At 48.9% G+C, this 11,569-nt stretch overlaps 1 long non-coding RNA gene across 1 annotated transcript; it reads right to left on the reverse strand.

The window, feature by feature from the left end:
- Positions 1–383: 383 nt before the first annotated feature.
- Positions 384–2,013, reverse strand: LOC111843148 (uncharacterized). Its single transcript, XR_002838088.2, has 2 exons — positions 1,749–2,013; positions 384–587 (listed from the first exon to the last, which is right to left on the reverse strand). It is a non-coding gene; the product is annotated as an uncharacterized lncRNA (long non-coding RNA).
- Between the last annotated feature and the right edge of the window lie 9,556 nt (positions 2,014–11,569).

The following is an 11,569-nucleotide window of genomic DNA, read 5'->3' on the forward strand; positions in this document are numbered from 1 at the left end:
TATACACTCTGCAGGATATATACAGAGCTGGCACAAGCTGTTAAATCGGCCCACTGGTCTAGATCGATTCAATGGTCTCCTCCCCCTCTCACAGCGTGAAACAGTCAAGCTTAAAATGACAGGCCTAACATACAGCATGTACATGATTGCTGTTGTATGGCTTTAGAAGCAAGTGAGTTGGGAAATAAGCAATGGTACATTGTGGTAGATGTGGCTCTGTGGAGTCTGCCCCCTGCTGGTGGGCTTTGAAATACATTTGTTTTTTTGTGTCGCAGTTCAGCTTGTGTCTTCCAGTTCCAAGGAGGCTGGATGTTTACCTGTGAACCCTTATTTGGCACAGGTGCTCCTGTGCATTCTGGGAAGGGACTGAGGTGGGGTAGGTCTCAGATGTAATTTGATTTATTAACAAACAGCAGTAAACACAAGGCAGCGCTGGAAAATGTGACATTTGGCCCGTTCACAAGCTCGGGGAGTTCCTTTTCCTCGTCTCTGTGCGTCCAACGGCAGGCAGGGGGCTTGGAAGGACTTGCAGCTGGGGGGCTTGATTATCGCTAGCTGGGGACCCTTGTCCTTAGCAGTGACACAACCTGTCAGTGAGGGGGCAGGCAGCTCGGTCACAAGGCTGACATACTTAGTATGTTTTCAAACTGTACTCTTTATATAAAGAGAATTCTTTTTATTGACCATCTAGCTATTATAATCATTTGGAAATTATTGTAGTGCACTGAATCTGCTTATAAAACTTATAGGCTTGTAGCTTTGAAATGCTAAAATTATGGTTCTGCGGTCCATATATTGCGCGTGTGTGTGTGCATATGTATACGTGTGCGTGTGTGCGTGCACACGCGTGTGACTGAGTGTCTGCGTATCTATACACGCACGAACCATCGCACACCCACTTGTAGGTGAACTCAGCATTCCGACTGTATCAATCTCGTTACTGCCATTAATGTCACTCCGAGCTCATCACACTGAAATTATATTTAATAATGGATGGCTTTCGGGCATAAATGTTAATGTGGAACGACTTCAAATTTCACATCTTGAAAATGACGGTGGGTATTGAGCCTCTCAATATTTGTAGCAGCATTTCTGTCTTCTTACCAAATCACTGTCTGTATACAACTTTCCACACAATCGCTCATAGTTTCTGCTAACTTTTAAAACGATTCCGACCCTGGCCTCGTTTAGTGTGTACCTCATGTCCGATTCAGCCGCAATGTGACAAAAAGAGGTAATATAGTTCGTGCTTGCAAAATCCATATTGAAGTGTTTCATTTAGATGATTTATTGCCGGAAAATTCCACAGAAACGTGCGCTTGCAGGGCGCTGTACACTTGCGTTATTTATTGTTATGAGCATTAGAAATTAGCGGTGAGTGGTTTTCATATTTCAAAACATCGGGCTTGGCCCAGCTTGTGATGTCTGCCCCGTCTCTTTGTCCAAAAGCGTCTGCTAAACAAATAAACGTAAATGCAAAATGTGGACGTTCCTTCTTCTTCAAGGATCCATGTGCTTAACAGAGTCTAAGTAGTCTGCTGCTATTCCTGTTACCATCCCAGCAGAAAATACTATGTCCATGACCCTTTATAGTAATCTGACATCTCTGTGAAATTTGTGTAAATATCTTTAAGAGATTTTCTCTTAATGGTCGAGATTTTATTCTAAGCCTATTCATTTGTGTGTTGAGTTATTGACAACCATCTTTATCGTAAACGATTTCAGGCTGTTGCAGCATACTTACGCACCGTGTACAGGTAACGAAAGAGCAACCTGAGGATATAATCTCGATGATTCTTCTGTTCCAGGCATTTACGTGGACGTTACTGCGAGGCGAGGCGGGTTTTTGCTAACTTACATAGCCCCTGTGAAGAGGAGCTTGTTTATTGAAGTTTTCTTGCGTAGCGCCTGTTCTCATTTTCACAGGAATGCACGCCCCTGCCAAGACACATTGTCCATGCAGAGTCACATGATACAGTCCTGAGAGTCATGTGAGGAGCTCGCTGCGGCCCCGTACGTCTGCGAGCCAGACTGCGTGCCCACAGTCCCCAATGCGCCAGTCAGCATGAAACGATGAAAACGCATCAGTTGAAACGTTAAATGAACGCCTGCACTAGTTCCAAGAAAGACAGTGAAGTGAAAGGAAAGAGAATGGTCTATAGGTCATTTTCTTTAAAGGCGTGATACCACCATTTTTGTCCACCGTGTTTAAACCTCACTGCGGGTAATGCGACACCAGAGAAGCCTGATGTGGATGGTGGAAAACCGATTGGTGGAGAGGTTGGAGTAGCCTTTGCAGTTTAGGAGAGTCCTGCAAAATGCGCAATAGCTAGGATACGAAAGAGAGGGCCTTTTGTATTTTATTTGGTATTGAAGTTTTTTTAATGTTGTTTTCCTTGAACTGCTGGAAAGTCTCTCACGTTCTATACGGAATTGTGTTTTCTTTTATTTTTTGGTATTTCCCCGTCTTTTGTATGGCCGCAGTCGCACTCCTCACTGGCGCGTGTCGTAATTAACCTCTTGAGGACAGTTGCGCTTTATTGCAGTGACATTTGGGGGCTGGTATCGGCAGCAGCGGCGCTGCAGCTGATAAAGCGCGTCGGCGGCGCCGCTCCGTGTTTGACTTCGCCTCCGCCCGACCGACGAGACGGCGCATATTTGTCAGCTGACTTTCCAAATGGCAAACATTCGGCCGGAACCCTCATGAGACGTTGGCAGCCTGACAGGTACATTTTTTTGTCCCCTCCTGTGGACCCCAGGTTCCGTCCGTAATGAAAACTAAACACGCACATCTTGTTTTTTCTTTTCCCCACCCTTCCCCCACCCCCTCGATCCATGTATCTTGACAGATGCACCTCTGCCAATGGGATTTGATCCTCTGGTTGGAGTTGTCAAAAGAAGCAGCCAATAGACAATCGGAATTGTTAAGGGGGGGGGGGAACCAGGGAGCATCTGAACGGTGCATGTATAATTAAACAACAAAAGAAGCGAGAGCACTTAATCTTCCCTCTAATGGCAATTCCGGCCTATCACTCGCTTCCTCCTGGGGGGGTTTCGGGGGACGTTACTGGGGGGGTCACCTGTGTCCCCAGTTGTCATTGCGGAATCTTTTTTATCAGCTTCAGGTGTGTTTGCTCACGCTCCAGCTTTAATCCATTCATCATCGCTTTGTCCCTTTAAGGCCAGCCGAAGGCCTCTGGATGGAGCTATTTATCATCGCAAGAAAAGCAGGAAGATAAGGGCAGGAATATATATTTCACTGGAAACTTTTCTCAGCCTTTCAGGCTTTGTGTTTCTGGAAATATCTATAAATTAAGATATCTTGCTATTCTACACATGGTGGACGTTTCCTGCTAAATGGCTGTATTCACCGTTAATTACGTGACTGAACAGGAAAGGAAAAAGGTGCTTTTTACTAAATCATTGCTGGATTTTCTTTCCTGGGTGTCCTGACGTGTGTCTACTGTGAGAGTCTGTCGGATGGTCCTGAAACCATATTGCCCCCCCCCCCCCAAAGATATCATAACAGCCCCCCCCCCCCCCCCCCCATAGCAATCCCCACACCTGGCCTCCAGGTCTGCCTTCCTTGTCCTCCCCCAAACCTAAAATACTCAGCATCAGCTTCAAGCAGCCGTTTGCCAACAAATTAGAGTTTTTTTTTTAGATTTTTTTCCAGAAATCTATATCCATAAGAATAGGAAAAACAAGCTGTGGCTGTTGGGTCGGCTGACTAACCGACGCGTCTCCCCCCCCACCGCCGACCTGGGCGGCCCCTGCGCCCATGCCCCCCTCCCCCACAGGCCAGCAGGGCCATGCCAGCGGAGTGATTTACCTCAATCGGGCCGCGGAGGTGAAGTCAGTAATAGAGAGCATTAGGCAGAGCCGCCGTTGCCGCTAATGGGACGTTACAGTGATTTAGGGTGATTTAATGGCTCCCAGGCCGGGTCTGACGGAGCGCCTTACATCTGCGCCGCGCTGCTCCGGAGGAGCCCGTCCTCCGTGTCACACGGAGGGGCCTCGGAAAACTCCAGTAACTGCGACTTCCCTCCTCAGCACCGTGGCGCTTACTTCCTGTTGGGAATTACTCCCCGTGCACGGCGGTGGGCACGCCTGCCTCACAGGGAGATGCTCATTAATGACACGCTCTCTGTCTCCCTCTGTTTTTTTTCCTCTTTTTTTTGGAGAAACAGCAGGATGAAAGAAAACAAATCCGTCCTGCGTTTGGCGCCTGTCTGGGCCTCCAGCGGAGGTGTGTAGCAGGAACGCGGTGGTTTGACGCCGATGCCGCCGTGAGCGGTGACTTGGCGATGCTTTGCAGCGTGTTACACGCCCTTCCTCGCATAAACACTCCCCCGAGGGGGGGGGGGTCGGGGTGGGCTCACCTGTTAGCTCCGTCAGCCATGACGTCCGCTTGGCTTCCTGCTTTGAAAATCGCAGGATGCTCACTTTATCTCCGAGCTGGGGGGGGGGGGCCCGAAAATGAGTCGTTTCATTGTCATCCTCGGCATTAGTCCGACGATCCGCTTCAGCGCGCAGCGACTTCAAAGGTGCATGGAGCTGGCAGCCGCGAGAGCGCCACCCCCCCCCCCAAACTGCCGCCACCACATAAATCCAAGGAAATCACAGAAGATCAGAAAAGACACATAAGGGGCCATTTAAACGCAGTCAACCGTCCCAAAAAACGACAAATGTCATTTTTGTGGCTAAAAATATTATGTAGCACAGAGAACATCAGAAAAGACACAGAAAACAGGGCACAGGAGAAGCATAACCACACTCCACACACACACACACACACACACACTGCACGCTGCGTGTGTGACAGTAATATATAATCGGCCTACAGTAAGGGCAGAAAATATGATTATTATATTAGAAAATTGATTATTATTATAAGAAACATCATGTGTGGCAAAAGCAAGCCAAGTCCTCCTATCAGGGGTTAACTAGCAGTGCTCCTGTGATCAGAAGGTCGCTGGTTCATATCCCAGCGTCGGCAGAGTGATTTCACCGTCGGGCGCTTGAGCAAGGCTTTTAATCCCAGTGGCTCCAGGCATTGGTGACTCTTGGCTTTTCATGTAGGGGGGTGCAAGGTGAGAGTGTCCAACCCATTCATCCAGATAAAATTGTAAAAAAGATTAGTAAATACATTTACAATAAATTATTATTACACAGTGATGTGAGAAACGCAAGCCACATTTTCAAACATAGCTTTACAAAATAATCTCATTCTATTGAAATATGTTGAAATTGCATTTTCATTTGACGGGTAGGGGGTACAGATTCACCCCTGGTAAAAGTGCCTCTGCCTCCAGGAACTAGCTAACCCTGCTGTCTCAAAAAATGTATGCCGACTGCTAAATAAATACTTAAATAAATGAGCCAGGTTCCCAGTGCTAGTTAACAAGGTGTTTTTTCATCAATGTTGCGCTTGTTTTTTTTTCTGAGGGGGGCCGATGCAGATTTGGCTGAGCCGGATAGCGGGCCAGCATGTCTGGGGACAGAGCTGCGGGCTCGGTCGCTGAGTGGCCCCCCTCTCCGGCACTGCCGTCCCCGAGCCGTAAGTCAGCCCTATCTAGAGGCATTTCCAGGCAGAGCCTGGCAGATTGACAGGCCCTGCAGTCATTACACGCTGGATTGAATGCTAGATTACTCCAAAGTGGCTCAGGGTCAAGAGACACACTGTTCCCTTTTGGCACTCTGTGACTTTAATACCCTTACTGTATTAGCCAATTACATTAAGGCCGCCACCCCCCTCCACGCTGGCCCCGCCCCCTCCAGAGACATACAGACACACCGGGGTCAGTTCGTTGGCTGTTTGAATCGCTGCCATCCTGAACCCAAGTGCTCCAAAACCGGCTGTCAAATCGCTCTCCGGCCTTCGATGCCGCTTTCCTGGAGATGCCCGCTTGCCACCCTCCATCCCCACACCGGGCATCTCCGCTGCTTTGCCCTTTTTAGTCACATTCTAATTATTACCCTTTGCCTAAATTGGGGGCATTAAATGCATTTTTTTCCCCTCCTTTTTCAAAGGCGGGTATGACCTTTAGGCAGAGAAATATCAATTACACCATCCAAGAAATTGAATTATTAACAGTTTCGGCAGTCGGAATCGTACGGAAAGCCGCTGTAAAATGCACCAATTATTCTGCTGAATTGCTGTATTTTTTTTTCTTTGCAGCTTTTGGAGGTGAATGTTCAAAAAAAAAAAAAAAACTTAATTGTTGTGGTGAAACTGAATGCGAATTAGAGTGAGAGATTGGAACTGGCCGATTCCACGGCCGCGGAGAGTGGGGTGGGGGGGAGGGACAGGCCATGGGGGCCGCCCTGATTTCCTTGGCCTCTGCACCTCCACCATCGCTGACGGGTCAGGAATTGTAGAGAGTCTTGCACGTTACCACAGTGCATGGGCGTGTAAATTTTAATCATGTTATATAGCCTTTGTGGGTGTTTACACACAGTCATAGTGAAGGTGCAAAGCTGAATGGAGAATAAAATCTCTGTTTTAACACTCCTGCAAACTTCTACCTAAAGGTAAGACAGGTTTTGTTATATTAGCAGAAATAAAGATTTAATTGATCCCAGAGCCGGCTGCATCCTCATGCTTTCTTGTGGGTGTGCATTGATATATTTATCTGTCTGCAATGTTTTTCCGTCTTCATATGTTTAGTTAGTAGATGGTTTTATTATTAACTTAATGCTTTTTATCCAAAGTGACTTACAGTAGAGAGAGAATTTATGTGTGCTCTCTGGGATTTGAACACACAACCTTTGTGTTGTTAGCACAGTGTTCTAATGGTTAAGCTACAGGAACACTCTCGCCAAAGCACCATATATTTTTGAGCAAGTAGGGTCAGCTAGTCCCTGAAGCCTGCATGAAAGGGCCTTGCTGAATGGCCCGATGGTGTAATCACTGTGGCACCTTTGGGATTTGAACCAATGACTTACTGAGCATAGGCACAGCACCTTATCCCATTGAGTCTCACATCACCCCTACGTAAAGCCACAGGAAGAACGTATATCCATATAACCGTGTGTGTGTTGGTTCACAGCCCGAACCCCTGAATCGTTGGTGATTGTGTCGCCGCGTACGTCCGCGGGCCCCTCCGCCACTTCCCCCCCGCCACGGCTGTCGTGCGCCCCGCTGCCCCCGTCCCGGCTCGTCAGGCTCCGCTTTACTTGCCACGTGCCGCGATTTAGCAAACCTTTAGTGGTGGGAGCGCTAATTAGGTGTGGTTTGACTGGAATATACGACTCGGGCTTCCTCTCAAGGTCACCGCAGCCCCTTTAAAGCCCGGCAATAAATTTGAAGTTTCATGAAGAGAACAAAGGGTGCAGCGAATATGAAGATTAAAGTCCCTGGGCTCTTCGTCTCCGCGCGGCGCGAGCTCCTCAGGGTTACTGCCTGTCAGCTCTCCTCACGGATCGGAATTAACCTTTTCCTTCAGCACCTTCACAAACACGCGTCGTCTTCGGCTGGCGCGCGGTGTGGCTCCTAACTGGCCCCGTGCGTCTTCCTGAGGACACGGCGAGAGGCGCCTGTGCATGTGTGTTTTTAACTCTGTAATAAATTAAAATAATTAAGGAGTGCTTATTACCGTGGCAAGGCAGGGCATGCATCTATGTGTGTGTGTGTGTGTGTGTGTGTGGATTAGGGTTCTATTATATTGGGGGGGCCAAATGTCCCCCACAATGTAATGAAAACCTGCTATTTTGACGTTATTGGGATCATTTTTCAGGTCCCCACAAAGATGTATGCAAACGAAAAACTAAAAATGCAAACTCGTATTTTGTTTAGTTACTTATGGTTAAGGTTATGGTTATGGTTATGGTTATGGTTATGGTTATGGTTATGGTTATGGTTAAGGTTAGGGCTGGGGCTGGGTAGGGCTTAAGGTCGTCATGTTGTGATTAGGGATTTCCCATTAGAAATGAATAAGATATAATTACTAACCTGTGTGTGGGGGGGGGGGAGGTTCCATCACCTGAGAAACCATCCCATTGTGAAGCACACTGCATGCCCCCCTCCCTGTTCCTAGGATTTCAGAACAGCCGGGCCGACGTGATGTCGACTTGCGGCGATAGCGCAGCCCCACCCGGGCAGGTAAAAAAAACGCTCGACTAAACACAACTTCAAAGGGACTGCGTGCCTCGCCCCCCCCCCCCCCCCCCATGGAGATCAGCCTGACGCCTTCCTGAGTGCTGTGATTCCTGCTGGCAGCAGTGTACCGGCATCCTGACTGAGGCGCGTCACGCGGGGACTCACTGCTGCGTCAGGGGAGGGCAGAGGGCGGCCGCCATCACGGCGCCCCCTTTTGGGGGTCCCGGGGTTTGCCGCGCAGGAGCCAAACCTGCGACTGTTTTGTCCCCCCCCCATCTGACGGTCCTCTGAGGGCTGGCAGGGTCTCATCCTCTCATCCTTGTGACTCCCTGTTGTCTTTTCCGCATCATCCGGGAGTTATTGATGGCCGGCATTTTTTAATGAATGTCAAGGCATCAGCATTTCCTGTGCTGTTGGACAGATTTGGGGGGGGGGGTCCAAAGGCTGATAATTGATTCCCTGTGAAGGATGCCATTGCAGGCATTTCTGACCCATAGGTCTGTGATTCACTTGGTTTCTGCAAAACCCACATTTATCCACATTATTATTTATTTTATGGTGTGGGGGTCCAGCATAGACATACAAGCATTTCCTTTGGTGGTATTTGAACCACAGAACTTTAGCCGCTACGCCACCTGCTGTTTGATTGCATACCGAACGCTTGTTTATGTGAACCCTATTGTTATGAAATGGCACAGGCTTTCACAGTGACCAGGGGGTTCATCTGGGTTGCATAACCTAATTCTGGGCCACTTGCTCTACTTAAACGACTTCATGTAGCCCCATGCTGGGCCCAATTCCAGTTCCGGTCCAGTTAGAAGAGACGGACAGCGAGCGCCAACATGGCCGGCTGCTCCCACTGCCCATATGGCCTCCTGAGGGTCTCCCCGGACTCAGAGTTTTGTGAAGCGGACTAATTTTACCTGTGAGGGTCACTCAGGAAAGTTACATCGCCCTCCCGCCAAGACGAACTCCAAACCCGCCGGCTGCACGGCCCCCGGATCCCTGGGAAATGGCATAATGAGCACGCACACCATTCCGCTCTCATGTTTTTATTATACGTATACGGGAGGCATTCATAAATTCGGAATAAGGAGGTCATTAAAGCAATAGCTGCGTGCCGTCTCCAAGGTCACCAGCAGAGTGGCTGTTAGCCCCCACCATGTGTGTCCGCATCAAACCCTCACCGTATCCCGTGTCGGGCGATGGGGGCTCTGGCCTTTCCCATCTCATTTCCCTTAAATATGCAACAAGAGCGAGAGACCTTTCTGCCCAAAGTATGTAACCTCTTTTATGCAATCGGGATATGATCTGCATTCTGTGTTGTATTAAGAGGAGTTAAATGACCATCTGGGACAGATTCCCCCCTCACCCCTGACCCCGGGGGTAATGAGCTCGGTGACTCCTGCCTTTATTAAGATTTCACGATGGCGGGGGCTTGCCACCACACGGCCCTGATACCGCCGCGTATTAAGGGTCCCTGTGGCGATGAGGTTGCCGTTTCGGGATTACCGCGGAGACGAGCTCCGCCTCTGACTGCGCAATTAGAGAGCCGGCCCCTGCGTGCTTTTTACACCTTAATAGGGCACTGTCTGTTTTTTGACAGACAGAGAACGAGCAACAGGAAGTGGAACGTCGGCTGAATGGGTCGTCCATCCCTTGTTCTCGCTCTGCCTTTTTTTTGAAGACAAATTCTCATACTTTAATGAATCAGAGCGTTCTTAATTTTTTTTTCATGAACGTGGCTGGTTCCACGCCGGCCGGTTCTACGCCGGGCGGTTCCATGCCGGCCCGTTCTCGGCCTCCGGTCCGGCATCAAAATGGCGCAATTGAGACGCGCTTTGTGTTAGCCGGCTCCGTAGCTGGTGTGTAATTAACACACACTGGTGAATTACCCCTCCCCCATCATTTTCTGTTTCATAATTCATTCCCTTTCCACTCAGAAGCCACGCGAGCGACATTAACAAAAAAGTGACAAATCTATAAATAGATAGGCGTTAGGCTGCCTCTCGCCGTTTCGGTGCCCCGCGGTGCTCCCTCACAGGTACGTAGCCGCTCCTTAAATAAGCAGGTCACCTCAATTCCGTTCATCTTCACGCGGTTTTGTCCAGGACGTGACGCGGTAGCAGTTGGAGAGAGCTCCTTCTGCGCCGGAGGACGCAGCAAACGGCATGATGAAAACATCAGTGGACCGACGGCAGGTCCGCTTTGTTTGTTTTGGCGGGAAGCATGTCCCTCCACGTTCCAGTACCCCCCCCCCCCCATTTGTCTGTCCCGAGTGTTTGTGCGGTGAGTAGCTGAGGGAGGGGCCGCTACAATGCTTTAACTGTCGCCTGGTGTTTTTAATACACGCAAATACCCAGCGTACGTGCTAATTTTAATGCGTATTTTTGATTTTTGAACCGAAAAAATAACATTTTGGCCCGGCACCTGACAGGATGTGTTTTTGGCAGAATGTGTCAAGGAAGAGATTTGGGAACTAATGGGGCGTGCGGGTCATGGGGCATCGCTGGGGGGCCTGCGGCTGTTTATTCAGATTCCTGGGCGTAAACATCGCAGTGGACCCGGCCCGCCGCTATCAGGGCTTATTATTGGCCCTTTGAAGTGACACATCCGCGGAATAAACCAAAGCCCGCAGACTGACATATTTTTGTCTCATGACAAATGGTAACCTGACACTATTGAATTACTGAACTGTGTCTGAGAAGTAATGAGAAAAATCTCCCAAGGGAATCTTTATCCAAAGCTCTTCTGAGAGGACCCTGGGGACGAGCTCGGCGTCTGTCACCTTCCCCGTCTCATTGACACCCCGTTTCAGCGGCAATATCGCCTGCTACAGCAATCCCACTTCACACCTCGCAATTAAAAATTTTTTTGGATGGAGTGGGGTGGGCCAGGGGGTTGGGGGCAGGGGGGGAAAGTGAGAGGGAGAGAGAGAAAGGGTGAGAGAGAACGAGAGAGGGAGACAATTACTTTGGTACCGGTAGTAAACGTGGCGTTGCCCTGTGAGTGCAGGTCCTCCGCGTACACGATACCGTGTCACTGTGATAGGCGAAGGCGATAGGAGTGACAGGTAAGAAATTAATTAGCGAAGGGAATCTCATAATGCTTTTTAATTGGGGCAGATAATGGCACCTTCTCCTGTCAAGGTCTTGTGATATGCAGAGGTGAAATCTATCAGGACGCATCTCGGGTCTCATCTGAGGGGATGGCTGCTACACATTGTGTGTGTGTGTGTGTGTGTGTGGTCCAGTATACATTACATTGTGGGGACCAAATGTCCCCACAATGTAATGAAAAACCTGTTATTTTGACATTGTAGGGACCATTTTTTTACGGTCTCCACAAGGGGAAATTAAACTTTACAAAAACCTGTGACTGCAATCAAAAATCTAAAAATGCCAAAAAACTTTAAATTTGTTTGGTTGGTATGGCTAAGGTTATGGCTGGGTATGGGATAAGGTCGTC

This window comes from Paramormyrops kingsleyae, chromosome 3, assembly GCF_048594095.1.
Source record: "Paramormyrops kingsleyae isolate MSU_618 chromosome 3, PKINGS_0.4, whole genome shotgun sequence".
Classification (NCBI taxonomy): Eukaryota; Metazoa; Chordata; class Actinopteri; order Osteoglossiformes; family Mormyridae; genus Paramormyrops; species Paramormyrops kingsleyae.